Source organism: Myotis brandtii, unplaced genomic scaffold, assembly GCF_000412655.1.
Source record: "Myotis brandtii unplaced genomic scaffold, ASM41265v1 scaffold727, whole genome shotgun sequence".
Lineage (NCBI taxonomy): Eukaryota > Metazoa > Chordata > Mammalia > Chiroptera > Vespertilionidae > Myotis > Myotis brandtii.
This window is the reverse complement of record NW_005370872.1, coordinates 1,481,713-1,497,995: the sequence shown is the minus strand read 5'-3', so window position 1 is coordinate 1,497,995 and position 16,283 is coordinate 1,481,713.

Here is a 16,283-nt window from a genome sequence, read left to right as displayed (position 1 = left end):
TTTCCTCACACTATAAAAAAAAAAAAGAAGGTGAAGTAAATAGCTAAAAAACATATATGCATACCCCATGGACACTGACAATAATTAGGTAAAGGCCAAGATAGGAGTAGGTAGGGGAGGGTGGAGATGGGCAAGGAGGACTCCTGCAATGTCAACACTAAAATTTTTTAATAATAAAAAAAGAAAGTACACTATTCTAGACACAGACAAAAATAAAATAAAAATTGTTTATATTTATAATTTCTCCTGCTGCTCAACTTACGAACTTAGCAAAAGCCGTAGGCTAATAAACCACAGTGTTGCATGCCCTTCTTTGGGTCTTCCTGCTTCTAGATTTGATCCCTTCACCTATCCGGTTAAGGAACCCCAAATACTACTTTCATCCTCTTAATCCCTTTGGGATTTTTTAAAAGCTTCACTTCCATTTCCACTCTATCATCATGATCTTCTGTTGTGTTTCTCAGTTTCCTGCCCTGTACCAGGGATCTTCCAAACACTGGTGGAGAGGTCGGTTCCCTCTGCCATGTCCTTTTCTCCTGGATTTTGGCTGCTTATGTCTTAGTTGCTTTATCAGTTCTCCAATGATTTCAAATAGATGTTATCTATGTTTTACCTATATTTTCTAATTGTTGTCAGCAAAAGCATTTGTCAGCAACAGTCTACTTTACTACAGTTGGTCATAGATGTTCAAAATTAGTTTTAATGCTGAAATAATTGCACATTGTATAAATTATGATAGGCACAATTTCATATAGCCTTTTTTCTATTGCTTTAATTTCTATCAAATGAAAAGGCTATTATGTATGTAGTGAATATTTTTTCTATATTTTCTGTTGAAGTCCTTTACCTATTTTTCTATTAGTAATTTTTCTTTTTTAGTTATAGTGTCTATTTTAAATTGAGGATCTTGACCTTCTAAGTTTTATAGACATAAAAATTATTTTCCTAGTTTACTTTTCAATTTCAATTGTGGCATTTTTGATGTGTAATTATTTAAAAATGTACATGGCCTCTATAATTATTTCATATGGTTTTGCTGTACATCATTCTTAAAAATTATATCCCTCACAAAGATATTACATTCATATATATTGCAAGAGTAATATTGTTTTATGTTGTATATTAAAGTATTTAATATATCTGGAATTATTTTTGCAGATTCATGTAGAAATACATTATAACTTTTCTCTACTTTTATAGAAATGGCTAGGCAGTCATTTCAGAACCACTCAAGAAATTATTTATTCTTTCACAATTACTTTTAATGTCAACATTTTCTTACATTAACATATGCTAAGTTCCCACATAATTTAAATGGATTTTAAGGCTTTATTACTTTATCTCTACAATCATGATTTATGTATTTTTTACATATATTTTGATGTCTAAAAGGGTGTGTCTTCCTTCTTATTCTTTTCTCAGAATATTTCTGGATACACTTGCATGCTTATGCTCTCAAATTTGAGCTATTTACTTTTCATATTTAAAAAGAATTCCTTAAGAATGTTATTGAGATTGTATTACATTCAAACATTTAGTGTTCCCATTTGGTAGTAATTACTGCTTGCAGAAAAGTACATTAATTGGTTATTTTGCATATCAATTTATTATCCATCTGGGTTTTATTTTTTTTAAATATATTTCTTTATTGATTTCAGAGAGGAAGGGAGAAGGAGAGAGAGATAGAAACATCAATGATGAGAGAGAATCATTGATCGGCCGCCTCCTGCACACTCCCTACTGGGGATCGAGCCCGCAACCCAGGCATGTGCCCTAGGCCGGAATCAAACCTGGAACCCTTCAGTCCGCAGGCTGACTCTCTATCCACTGAGCCAAGCCAGCTAGGGCTATCCTTCTGGGTTTTAAAAATCCATTTCATGACCTTGTTTAGTGTGAGCCCACTATAAGTTATGAACCCAGTTTCTGAAACCATGCTAAAATAATCAACTCTCCAAGCATAGACAAATAGATTGATCAAATTTCATTTTTATCTTATGGAATGTTGGGTTGTAATTAAGAAACTCTAAATAATATTAATAACAATACTTACAGCATTAATAACATAGAAAGTATGACAAGAATAATTACATAGTGTGCTAAAAGCACAGAATCTCTAGTGAGACTGAGCTCAAACTTTATCTCCACTACACAATTGTTAGCAGTCTGGCACTGGGAAAATTACTGATGTTCTATGTTTCAACCTTTAAGATAAAGTTATTGTTATTATTAAATGAAATGATCAGGTTGGTGTTAGTTGTTGCTGTTATTATTGTGATCAATAAGGTATTAATATTAGTTACTGAGCATCTATCAGATACTTGGCACTATACCATAAGCACCAAATAATTTATCTTCAATCGTCACCCATTTATGTAGGTAAATTAGGAAACAGATACCCTCTCTTCTTATTTATCATAGTGGATATATGTACATGTCCATATACAGGATAAAAATATTGTACACAAGAACAAATTCAACTGGGAGTCATTATAAGCAAATAAAATTTGGAATAATAATAAAACTTCAGTAATATTGTCTAATTTCTTGAATCTCCCTTTCTATTTCTTAGTAGACATATTTTGATGAAAACTCAATCACCATTTCTTAGTTCTACATCCTTTTCTCTACTACTCCCTTTGCCATCATCACAGTTGGATACTGAGGATAATTGGGAAGCAAAAGGATTTCGTCTTCAAGTGGGAGAATAATCGTCAGGAACAGATGGAACATTTTAGAAAAAGAGATTGAGATTTTATGAGCTTCTCCAAAGCTACATAAACTAAAGGAGACTGAGGAGAAAGAAAAATTATTTCCCAATGGCTTGTTTTTCTGAATCTGTTGTAATTGGATAAGGACAAATCAGGAGCTATTCCATATCTTTTTTTCTTGCAAGTATGTATATTATACAAGCAAATTGAAATTTATTTGTAGTTGTTTTTCTTTATTGATTATGATATTACATATGTGCCCTTATCCCACATTCCCCCTCACCCCCCACTCATGCCCTCTCCCCCCGCTGATGTCTGTGTCCATTGGTTAGGCTTATATGCATGCATGCAAGTCCTTTGGTTGATCTCTCCTCCTTACCCCCACCCTTCCCTACCTTCCCTCTGAGGTTTGACGGTCTGATCGATGTTTCTCTGTCTCTGGATCTGTTTTTGTTCATTTGTAGTTTTATTACTCAAAGATGTGCTAGCCTTTTCCAAGTTTTTAAGAGAAACTTCTGGTAAACTTCCTTGAAAGAAGCATGTAATTTAGACACTGTAGTTATAACAGAATGATCTGTTATGACCTTAGGAAGGATGGTTGGCCCACTGCAGAGCAGTGCATAGATGGTGGTATATTGTTGTGGTCACCATATCTTGGGGCGAGTCTTCATATCTGTTGTTTTAGAAACTTGATTTTGTCAGGTATCCATAGTAATTTAGGTTCCCTAACCAATATCATAATAGAATGATACAGCAACCAAAAAAATCAATCTGGTAATTTGTACAAAAAAAATACAGTGATCAAGGACCAAACATTCTAGTCTACAGGTCAATATAATCTCCCCGTAGGGATAAATTTGTATAAGATGTTATTTGGCATTTGGGAGGTTATGAGGTGAATGTGCAGTGTTAATCAATTATACCATCCAATTGTCAAATCCTCTTACATCATTTTCAGTAAGGTGATATGTTGACTAGAAAGACATGGTATTGGGGTCTTTGCCTTGGAATATGTTGGTAGCAAAAGTTTTTGGGTATCCTGTTTTTAGGCCTCCAAGCTGATAATCATTCTCTTTCTAAAGTCATCTTTCTTCAGACAGAGCCAAACAAAAGGGATAAGGTTTTGTTATTACCATTTGTATTTCAATCTTTCTTCTACATCAATACAATTAATTGTTTTTAATTAAATTTATTGGGGTGACATTGGTTAATAAGATTACATAGGTTTCCAGTGTACATTTATATGATACATGATCTGTATATTGCATTGTTAAATCATCTTTGACATCAACACAATTAAAACAAAGATATTTATGTAGCTCCATGGACACTTCTTTATTGATTATTACTTAAGTATGAGTCACGTCTACATTTATCATTCCTTACATCCCATTGTCTCTAATTTCATCAAAAATAGTTACCTAATTCAAGTCTGAGATATATCTTCTGGTTATCCTATACTGTTTCATATATAATATGATTCCAATGGAATTCATCTATATATCAGGCTATAGATTTAATAAAATATATAATCGATAAAGGCACTGAGTAACACACGGTGATAATTATGGGATCTCCCTATATCTGCTCACTTGGACATTTCTTTCTCTTAACTCTTACTCTCATTTTCTTTTTCACCCATTGTTTCTTCCTCTTTTTACTCCTTTTTTCTCCTTTCTTCCTTTTATCTATCTTCTCCCTTTCTTCTCCATCTTTTATTGTCCTTCTTCTAGCCAATGCCTGAAAGTAGTATTCATAAAAATAGCCTGTAGGATAGAGAAAATACTTCTACTAATAATTAACCACAAGTTATTAAATATAGTTTCTTCTCTAATATCTGTTAGAATGGAGACACAAGAACCTTCATCACAATTTTATTTAAAAGTAGAACATAATTATAATTTTTAATCATCAGGAACTGGATAAAATCATAAGTTTATGCTCATGGATACCTTAAGAGCTTTGTCTTATTAGCATAATTTTGAGTCTCAGTCATCCAGAATGTTTGATAAATAATTTCAAGGTTTTATAAAGGATTCACTGGTTTCAGATGAAATATGCTTCTACAGCTGCATTTCTTAGCTTTTTGCAACTAAATTTTCCTAATGACGTGATCTCTTTTTAAGTTACATTTTTAATACGTTCCTTTGAAGGGAGCTGAATTGCTATTTATTGAATTTTGATGTTCAGTCGATTTGTGATGGGATGGAAAATTCTATAAGTGAGTAATTTTGAAAATGTTTCCTTTTGAGATACATACTTCTGTAGATAAATTTGATTTTAATTAACTAGGACTTTATTATAATTCTGTCCCTGGTAACCACAGATATGACTCCTGCTTTTTTCAATATGGCTCTCAATTAATATTTTCATAATAAACTCTCATACTAACATGTCCGGGAAGACTCCACCATTTTTTTCTTATATATACTGAGAATCCTAAAATTAATGGTATTTTTGCTCAGTCTATTTTTACTTAGTGATACTAACATTGCAACAAAGCTTACACCAGTTGGGTGAAATTATCATGGCATTCTGCCCAAAAGGCCAAGCCCTGAGCTGCTACAAACTCATGCAAGACAACAGCTAAGATCCAACTTGGAATCTGACCAGGGAGGAACTGAAACTAAGGAAAATGAGATAGAGGGTCTAGAATAACTCAGTTAGTGCTTGGCCCATAGACCATAGTTGAAAACATTTAAAAATAAACCCATCACTGCAGATTATCAAAGTTTAACCTGTACTCTTTACACTCTATGCCATGAAAACATATGACATGTTGTTACTTTTGTGTGGCACATCCAGCAGCAAGTGGGACTCTGTTCTATTCCAGAGAAGCCTCCAGTGGTGCAGTGTGTGCCACCACTGTCCCGCCCCTTGACCACACCACATGCACTTTGGGTTTCCTCTGAAGGATGGCCAACAGAGACATCTAGGTATAACTATGAACTGAGCAGAGTTGACACTGAGATAGTCATTCCTGTGTCATATTTTGGTCGTTATACTTTTTCTAGTTAAGTTCCTCTTAACACAGGTGCATTGGATAATGGAACAATATCATGCATTTGTTTTGGAATTATATAGTGAGCATCGATGAGCAACTTTGTGAATATACTAAATGCCACTGAATCATACACTTTAAAAGATGAAATTTATGGTATGTGGCTAATATCTCAATAAGACTATTATTAAAAAAAAGAAAAGAGAAGAAAAGAAATTTGTTGGCTCTGCCTTTAGGACAGCTTAGAGTTTGACACCTTCTCAACAGCTACTGCCCTACCTGGGCCATTAGCATTACACCTGTTTGATCTTTCCCGCTTGCCCTCTTCTCCCCGCAGCTTTCTTTGTTCAACACAACTACCTCATTAATTCTTCCAAGAGTCAGGTTACTCAAAAACCTCTGTTTCACTCAGAGTAAAATGTTAAAGCGTTCTTACGAAGCCTTATCTTTTCAACCTCTCCTCTTATTCTTTCCTGCTCACTAACTCTGCTCCTGTCAGCCTCCTTGTTGCTCCTCAGCCTCACCAAGCATGCTCCCCCTTAGTACATTGTCACAGCTATTTTTCTACTTGAAACATCATTCATCCCAACACCTCCACAACTTTCTTACCTCTAATAAGTTTTTGCTCAAATGTTATTCTCTTGGTGAAGCCTACCCTGAGCCCCATATTTAAAACTAGAGGCCCAGTGCACAAAATCTGTGCAGTGGGGGGGGGGGCGGGTATCCCTCAGCCCAGCCTGCACCCTCTCCAATCTGGGACTCCTCAGGATCCCACAGGGATCAGGCCTAAACTGGCAGTCGGACATCCCTTTCACAATCTGGAACTGCTGGCTTCCAAACGCTCGCCTGCCTGCCTGCCTGATTGCCCCTAATTGCTTCTGCCTGCCAGCCTGATCACCCGCTAACCACTCCCCTGCTGGCCTGATAGACACCTAACTGCTCCCTTGCAGGCCTGATTGCCCCCAACTGCCCTACCCTGCAGGCCTGGTTGCCCCCAACTGCCCCCCCCCCACCAGCCTGGTTGCCTCTTACTGCTCCCTGCTGGCCTGGTCACCCCACGCAGCCTGCTTGTTCAGTCGTTTGGTCATCCCTCACTAACCTCCCTGGTCGTAGGCAGCCATCTTGTGAGGGCATGAGGGTTCATTTGCATATTACCTCTTTATTATATAGAATTTACTTTCCTTAAGTGTGGTGTGGAATACAGAGAAGAGTAAGCATAGACCTCACCTAGTTGTCACTCCAGACTCCAGTGTGGCCACTGTAGTTGTTAGGCAGGATCGCTTGCATAGTTCTATAACTATAGTAGTTGCATTACAGTCTCATTTAGATGCATTTACTTACAGGCCTCTGTCACCTAACCAACCATGGGCTCTTTGAAAAAGTGTTCTATATTTTACTCAGATCCTCTTTTCTGTACCTCACATATAGTAGGTGTTCAACAAAGATTGCTCGAATGTAATTAGCAGATTATAAATTCAAGGCATAGCTAGAAACTTAACTATGCCTCAGGATTAATGGAAAACCTTTCACAAAGATCTTTCTGAGAATCTGGTTTAGGTGATACACTGTGGATATCAGGAATGTGTATTGTTTCAAAAGCTCAACACAGGGTTCGAAGGTGAGGCCAGTCAAGAGCCATTAAAGTAGAGCATGTGGGGGCCTAAGAGGAGCACTGTGTGCTGTGGGATTCGGAGGAGAACGAGAGCCTATTTGAATAAGGGGAACTTAGAGGAGCCAGTGTTGGAGGCAGGCATCCCATCCTGTGTCCCTGGGAAATGGATCTTTGTGTCGCTGGCTCTGGCCATAGCTGTCAGCACCCGCTGCTGACTAAATGTGGATTCTTAGACTTAGGCTTAACCCTGAGGCTTTACTCAAAATAGCATGGCTTCACTTTTTCAGGGTTGCATAACAGAAGGTATTCTCATCACGCTTTTATCCAGGTGGATTGCAGCAGGGTTCTCTCTAGCCTTGTAATTATTTCTCTGCTGAGAATCTTTTCCCTTGCAAATACCAGACAGAACATGGGCTGGTGCTCAAATTTTTAATGCCCGCTGGTCCTGACTCTTCCCATCTCTCACTAATGTTATAACCTCAGGCACAAGCCATTAACCACCCTGAGCCTGTGTCTTCGAGTATTAAATGAAATAATGATCACTGACTATTTGTTTTATAAGGTTGTTATGAGTGTCTAATGAAGTCATGGATGGAAAAGCTTGGACTAACTGTAAATTTTTACAAGCCTACAGTAATTTTGTTATTTATGATTATTGGTTCATTGCTGTTTGTCTATTTTGTCATTACACCGTCATTTATTCTTCAGACTTGGGTGCCCAAATTTAGTCCATTGGGAGGAGGATTGCTTGGTGATTCACATGGAAATAGGAAGATTGAACTAAGTGGAGATATAGGTAGTTGTTATTTATGAGAATAAACAAGGAAAAGAATGGCTAAACATTGTTGCTGATGCGAAATATATTTTTCATTTTAATATAGTTCAAATAAATAATTTGTGGAGTAAAAAAATTAATGATACAGGAGATTCATACACACAGATGTAATGTTTCAAATATTATAAAATGGAAAAATAATGTGGTGGGTACAGGGAAGATTGGGAGGCTAATTTTATATTTATATATTTCTGGTCTTTATTGTTATACATTTCAAATGTAATGTAAAGATTCAAAGAAATAGTTCATTCCCTCTGTAAGCTAATAGAAAAAAATCAGGAATAATTTAAAGTCAAACGGAGACACTTATTTAAACTTCCATTTAAATGCATATGTCAATTACAAAGTATTAATTTCAGACTCTCATTAAAAAGCCAGAAAACTCAAATTGTGAAGCTTTGAAGTAAAAAAAAAAAAAAGGAAACAGTAATCTGCTGTAGCCAGATATGATGACCTATTTTTCCATGGTCATTTTTCGTAACAATCATAACAATGGCATTTTCTATCACAGCAACTTCAGGCAAGCCATTTTTTTAGGAATAATTTAGTTCTGGCATGCAAGAGAAACACTTCTGTACAGCATATATATTTCACCCAAGAGGCCTTGAGGATAACATCACCCTATTTCTAATGCGAAAGTTGGGTTGTGCTATTTTGCTATCACCTATTGATAGGTACCATCCTTCTCTCTCTCCTGGAATGTCTTTCCTGGCTTCAGGGAAGAGCAACAAAGTAATTTTATTCTTCTTCAAAATTTCTATCTATATCACTTTGATAAATGCCAAAAGTAAATTACACTTATGGGAAGGCATGGTAGAAAATATGGGAGAAAGAAAGAGCATAACTCATGGCCATAGATGTCATTACCAAACATGAAAATCACTTACATATTCTAGACTTCTAGAAAAGGATGCCTCTGAACACCATCTCAGGCTGCGGAGAATCTGGCCTTCAGTGCTGGCCTACACAGAAAGGCCTTCTGTGGATCACATGAGTTTCTCTTATAATTGACAGAAAAAACACAGGATGCCCAGTTCAATTGAACATTTTTTGATTAAATAACAACTAATTTTCTAGTATCAGTATGGCCTGATTCTTTAAAAAAAAAAAAAAAAGTATTTCTTTTTTGTCTGCAATTCCAATATAACTGAGTGGTTCCTTGTGCTTCTATTTGCTAATCTGACTACAAATTGGCTTAGCATTGTTTTTGTTGAAAAGAGCCTTTAGGGTATTAAAGTTTATTTTCTGCGGACTGTCTCATCAGAGCAAAGTTTTGATTAACACCTCTTGTGTGCTATACTTGCCACTGTAGGGTGATCCCAAATGTGAACCGATATCAACGAAAATGTGATGAGAAACGGGGAGGGGTATCTCTGGGACTCCTTTCCACAATAGTGAGGGTCTCATGTGTCCAGGCATGGATGTGAGGGCTTTTTCCTGAGAGAAAGTGGATGGGACCATCACTGAGAGGCAGTGTGAGCAGCTCACATGCTCAGGTGGACAGAGAGAGCAGTAACAGATGCCACGAATAAGAATAAGAAACTCAGTGGGCGAGGGAGACCAAGGAAGAGTCCTGCATGTGGTGACATATTTTGTGAAATCTGTTGCCATCTTATCAATGAACTCTTACACTTTCATGGCTTCTGAACTAAGACTGCTTGACTTTCTTCCTCTTCCTTCCTTCCTTTTATTTTTACTCTGAGATCAAGCACAGTCAGACCACAGAAAGAAGCCTACTTTGGGAATGTCCCCACCTCGGACAGTGTAGCTGTTGACAGAATGATGGCAAAAGATGCAGATGGGAAAAAAAAAAGAAGATAAACCAGACCTAGGCTCACTGGGCTCTTGAACAATTGCCATAAAACTAAAGAGATTTCACAATTATAAGTTCTGTGAGCATATATGGTTTCTTGTGAGAGATTCTAAGCAGATGATTTAAGCAGCACCATGTGACAATTTTTATTTTTGAAAATAAAACAATTTTAGATTTATATGAAAGTTATAGAAATAGTACAAAGAATTGTATATACCTTGTTCCCACCTCTCCCTAATCTTATGTAATTATGGTACAACACTTTAGTGATACATTAATATCAAATAAACTACATAATTACTTAGTACTAGGATCCAATCTAATCCTGGAAATAGCCTGCATTTAGGGTCCAGGCTTTGTGCTACAAAATCCTGGAGAAATGTGGGGTGTCCTGTGCCAAGGAGAGGAAAAAGGTCTTTGTGCCACTAAGACTATTCCATTCAGGAGGGGGATGTACAGCTAGTTTCCTATTTTGATTTATAACCACTTCTCAACAAGCGAGGAAGGGTTGTAGAGCCCGAGGATTCTCAAACTTGAAATCACTTAGGGAGATTTAAACAACATCGATGCTTGGGTTCCACCCCAGGTATGTTGATTTCATTGGTAGGGGGTGCAACCTGGGCATCAGATTTATTAAAATTCGGAAGGAACTCATCTGAGCCCACCAATAAAAACATCTCCGTGTTGCATTTTATGCTGAATCAACTGGCCTCTTTTTTTCTCAGCTGCTTGAGAAAGGTGAAGAATTTATTTAAACCCAGCTACTGTCATCATGAGTCAATCGATTCTTAGTTCAAGTGTTCTATTATTCGTTCCAATTTAGAATAGTTGGGATTTATGTGACATGCGTTGTTTTATTTTTTATAAGATAAAGTCTATTTAGAAAGTCACAGAGGTAGAAGTGAGCCGTAGAAGAAGTGAGCTCAGGAAACAAGTTAGAGCATAAGAAGGGTCCTTGAAGCTTAGGAGAGAGAGGAGAGAGAGAGAGAGAGAGAGAGAGAGAGAGAGAGAGAGAGAGAAGGGTGCACTACTATGGGTAAAGGAGGGGCCGAGGAAAGGCAAGGGCCGCTGACATACATTATTTTATATGAACATGCATTTACCTTAGATTTGCCTTATTTCAAACAACAGCTGCATTTCATGTTAGTTAGTTATCATTCGGTACTTTTGCAAACAGCACTTCCAAGGATAGCCTTTCCTACCCTAGTGAGCCCAGCTGGCCAGCCTCATTGTGTTATTTCATACTTCATTTAAACTTTCTGCAGCAACTTCACAGTGCTAGTGATTTTGGAGAAACTTACACTGTAACCAAATGGGAAAAAAATCATTAACAATCAAGAGTCACAGTGTTTTGTCTTATATTTTCTTTCTTGATTGAAATCAAGACTTCATCAGGAATCCTGTCTTTCAGAGGTTATGGTCATGTAATCTCTTAATCTTAGGGAAATGTATATCAAACTGGCCTGAAATTTGAACTATTTGACCTCTTCAGATGCTACTGAAAAATCAAAATTTAATGAATCTATCAATCATTCTCACTGCCTTTTTTCACATTGGGAATTTTTTTTTGCAGCTTGCTCAGCAATAGAGTATATTAGATTTTATTCCTGCTGTAACAAATTACCACAAATGTAGTGGCTTACAATAATACGGATTTATTATCTTATAGTTCTGGAGGTCAGAAGTCTGAAACAGTCACACAGGGCTAATGGGGATATGGTAAGGCTGCGTTCCTTCTAGAGCAGTGGTTCTCAACCTTCTGGCCCTTTAAATACAGTTCCTCATGTTGTGACCCAACCATAAAATTATTTTCGTTGCTACTTCATAACTGTAATGTTGCTACTGTTATGAATCGTAATGTAAATATCTGATATGCAGGATGGTCTTAGGTGACCGCTGTGAAAGGGTCGTTCGACCGCCAAAGGGGTCGCGACCTACAGGTTGAGAACCGCTGTACTAGACTCTTCAGGACAATTCAGGTGAATTCCTCATCCAAAAATTCTTAAGTTAATCACATTTATAAAGGTTCTTTCGCCAGGTAAGGTATTTATAGGTTCTAGGAATTCAAACATGGATATCTTTTCTTTGGGGCCATGATTCTTTCCACCCTCTCCAATCCCCCTCACAATTCAGGACCACTGGCTCCTAACTGCTCACCTGTCTGCCTGCCTGATTGCCCCTAACTGACCCCCCTGCTGGCCTGGTCACCCCCAACTGCCCCACCTGCCAGCCTGGTCACCCCCAACTGCCCCACCTGCCGGCCTAGTCGCCCATAACTTCCCCCCTGCCAGCTTGGTTGCCCTTTACTGCCCCCCATGCCAGCCTGGTCACCCCCAACTGGCCCCCCCAACTAGCCTGGTCACCCCTCACTCCCCTCCTGCCAGCCTGTTTGCCCCACGCATCCTGCTGCTCGGTTGTTTGTTGCCCATCACTAACCCCCCTGCCAGCCTAGTCGCCCCACGCAGTCTGTTCAGTTGTCCATTCAGTTGCGATGGTCGCTTAGGCTTTTATATATATAGACTTTTTAAAATTTAATTTGTGTGTGTGCATGAGCTAAAATATAATAAATACTTTAAAGTTTCATGCAAGATGTGGTTCCCATGCTTTTTGTGTGATCTGCCATGAAAACATCTTAATACATTTACACTTTCATTTATTGACCATTGATTAATTGAGGACACATACTGCCGTGGGAAACTCCTCAGACACAGGTGAGCCTTGGTAAAGACCAGCCTGATAAAGTCCTGGCCTGGTGAGAGGCGCTACTTAATTGGCCACTCTGTCTGCCAGAATTTTAAGTAGCCTAGTACATGTCATAGAAAATAATTAATAACACTCAAGAAGTCATTCTCTGACAGGAGTTTAATAAAGACAGTAGTTTTTCACTTGTTTGTTTTGTCTATTTTAGAATGAATGGATTCATACTTAAACAATTTTTATTTGGTATCATTTACTATTTTAATCCAACTAGAAATATTTACATTAGCATGAAAGCATTAGATAATTTAGTGATCTTCCATAATTGAAAAAAAATCTCTATTAGTAATTTGCATATCTCATTTATCTCTGTGAGCTATCTTTCCTGAATTATTCTAATTGTTTTTTAAGCCATTAAAACTATGTTTAGACTAAAGTGTCAGTCTTTCAAGTGAGCAATTACAAAAATGGGATGAAGAGGAAATGTTTCCCTTGGTAGGACCCACAGATGTTCAGAGGATATTACTCTCATTCAACATTTTCATTTTTTGACCCTCTACTTTGGCATTGTTGCCTTTCACAATAGCATACAATGTAGAACAGATTCCAAGAGTCCACATTATTGCTCAGTTTTGTTGTTGAGCTAAATTTCTGCACAATGGAAGCTAATCAAAGGAAGTTGGGTATTTTGAAAAAGTGCATAACCCAACTTTTCATTCTGCTTTATTCACACGCTGGCCTCCATTTTCTTATTGCATGGTTATTCTTAATTCAGTGAAAATCTAGGCTTTCATGACTCTCAACAAATTTATATTTGTAGATGTCATGAAGAATTTTTCCATATATGGATGAGTTCTTTATTTTTTTATTTTATTTTTTTAGTTATTAAAAGGTTCACAATAGTTGTATAGGCAGTTAACAATAATGAAATCCTTGATATCCAAAATTATATTCTTAGTAAAGAGGACCTAAATACAAATACATTGTAAATTTTACGGTGATTGCAGGTGCAGATCAGGTGACTAATGCACACAAAGTAAGTTAATTTCTCACCAAGTTTTACACATTATTTTTGTACACATGAAAGGATACTGAGATGAATCAGGGTATTTTATGCAGATGAAAAAAGATAAGATAGAGCGCTTTTATTTTTTTAAACTAGAGGTCCAATGCAGGAAATTTGTGCAAGAGTAGGCCTTCCTTCCCCCGGCTGCTGGCACAGGCTCCCCTCTAGCACCCTGGACCTGGGCTTCCCTCTGGCACCAGAGATCCTGGCTTCCCTCTCTCTGGCTGCCGGCAGGCATCCGGGACCCAGGCTTCCCTTGAAGCTCTGGCTTTATCCGGAAGGACATCTGGTCTAATTAGCATATTACGTTTTTATTATTATAGATAGGAACTTTCCAGAGCAAAGCACACTTGCTGTAAGTATTGAAGTTGTTAGAAAACTCTTCCAACAGTTTCCCCAGGGATATAAAAACTTCAGGTCTTGCCAACAATGTATGCAATCCAATCTTACATCAATATTTACAGAGTTGGAAAACTCTAGGATCCTCAACAATGCCTCTAGTGATGGCAGAAGGCTTTTAAATTAGAGGTAGTCGTTGACCTATCCCCCATTGTTTATTGAAAGACTGTAAAAAACAAAGGAATGACAATAATGGATGTGCCACTGGGTGCCAACTTCATTAAATCACGTGACAGTAAATAATTTACCAGTGACAGTCTAATGACACAAACACAGTCCATCAGTGTTTTAGCATTTATAGTACAGGGACTTAGAGATTCCATAATGGTGTTGTAACTGATGTCAAACTAACACTTCTGTTGAAAAAAGTGATAAACTTTAGACAAAAATACAAAAAGCAACATTTGAAGGTACTGGAGAGTGTCCCAGGAGAGGCAGAAATCAGAGTGGTTGCAAACCTTGAAAGAAGGGAAACCTAGGAAGTGAAATACACATTTAAATGGTCTCCTCTCCTCAAGGTACTCCCTCGTGCATTAGGGAGTAAGAGGAATAGAGCTCAGGCATAAAGCAGCAGTCTCATTGGGCTGGGCAATTAGAAATCAGAGTTCAGGGGCCTCCAGAAGAGGAAGAAAGTCAAGGAGAAATCCTGGAAATGTCTGGTATGTTTTTTTCCAGCCTTGATTAGCTCCCTCACTTGCATGTGCAAATTAGAACTCAGACTTCAGGGTTCTACAGATCTTCTAGGTTTTGTCTCAGAGCAGCTCCCTACTCTCCAGTGTTTTGCCCTGTGCTCTGTAGCCACTTTGGCCTCCCTGAACTCCAGCTCAGTGAGACTGCCCACTCTGTGCTCTGGGCTTGAACTCCAGCAGGCAGAATACTGGGCAATAGTTGGGCTCACCCTTCTCTCAAGGACCACTGGTTTTTAATGCTAATTGTCTTATCTCTGCTGTGTTAGACTCTCTTTTTTCTGCTTCTAGGACACCAGTTGCACGTATGTTAGACCAATTATCATTGTTCTATAACATTTAGAATTTCTTCTTCTTTTTTTCAGTGCCTTGTGTTTTGAATAATTTCTAATAACATTTTTAATGTTCATTGACATTTCCTCATTAGTGTCAAATCTAGTGGTGAGCCATTAAAGCAATTCATTTTCCCCATGTGCTCTTATCATTTTTATCCCTCTGCTGAGTTCCCAAACTGTGCATGATATCCACTTTTTACACTAGATCATTTACAGAGTAAGCATAGTTATTTTCAACTCCCTCTCTGATAGTTTCAACATTTGGATAATTTTCATGTCCGGTTTGGTTGGTGGCCATGTATCTTGACAGTGGGGTGTTTTTCCTTGTGATTTTTTTTACATCGTATAAGTTGTAATGGAATCCCAGACATAGTTTGTTAAATGATAAGAACTGATGTAAATAGTGTTGATACCCAGAAAGGGATTTTCTATTTTTCTGTCAGGTGATCTGTACGGGCTGTTGAGTAGTTAAAGAGTTATGCTGAGTTTGGGTTTCATTGTAGCTCTGGTAAGTTTCAACAAACACACACTTCTGCTGCCTCTAGTGTTGCCTTGTGCCTAGCCTGTGGGCTGAGGTGCCAAAAGGGTTTCATCTGTGTATGTACTGGATGCCCACTACACATCAAAGGGAATCAGTGTCCATGTTCTTGCCTCTCGGTGCTGGATAGGCTGGTGGTGGGCAGGTTGGCCATTCTCTGTTGTCCTGGTTTACCCTCAAACTTAGGTAGATCCTGTGTGCCAGGGTTTTACAGGTGAGGCAGCCTAAACATTTCTCTCCCCCTCTTTATGTAAGTTACTAGAGGCTTGGTGCACGAAATTTGTGCACAAGGTGGTGGGGGTGGTCCCTCAGCCTGGCCTGCATCCTATCACAATCCAGGACCGCTGGCTCCTAACCACTCACCTGCCTGCCAACTGGATCACCCCTAACTAATCTGCCTGCCTGCCTCATTGCCCCTAACCACTCACCTGCTTGCCTGATTGCCCCTAACCACTCTACCTGCCTGATGGCCCCTAACTGCTCGGTGCCTGCCTGATTGACCCTAACCTCTAGCCTGCCTGCCTGATTGTCCCTAACCACTTGCCATCCCAGAACAAAGACCTCCATCCGGGGATAAGACCTACATCGTGGTC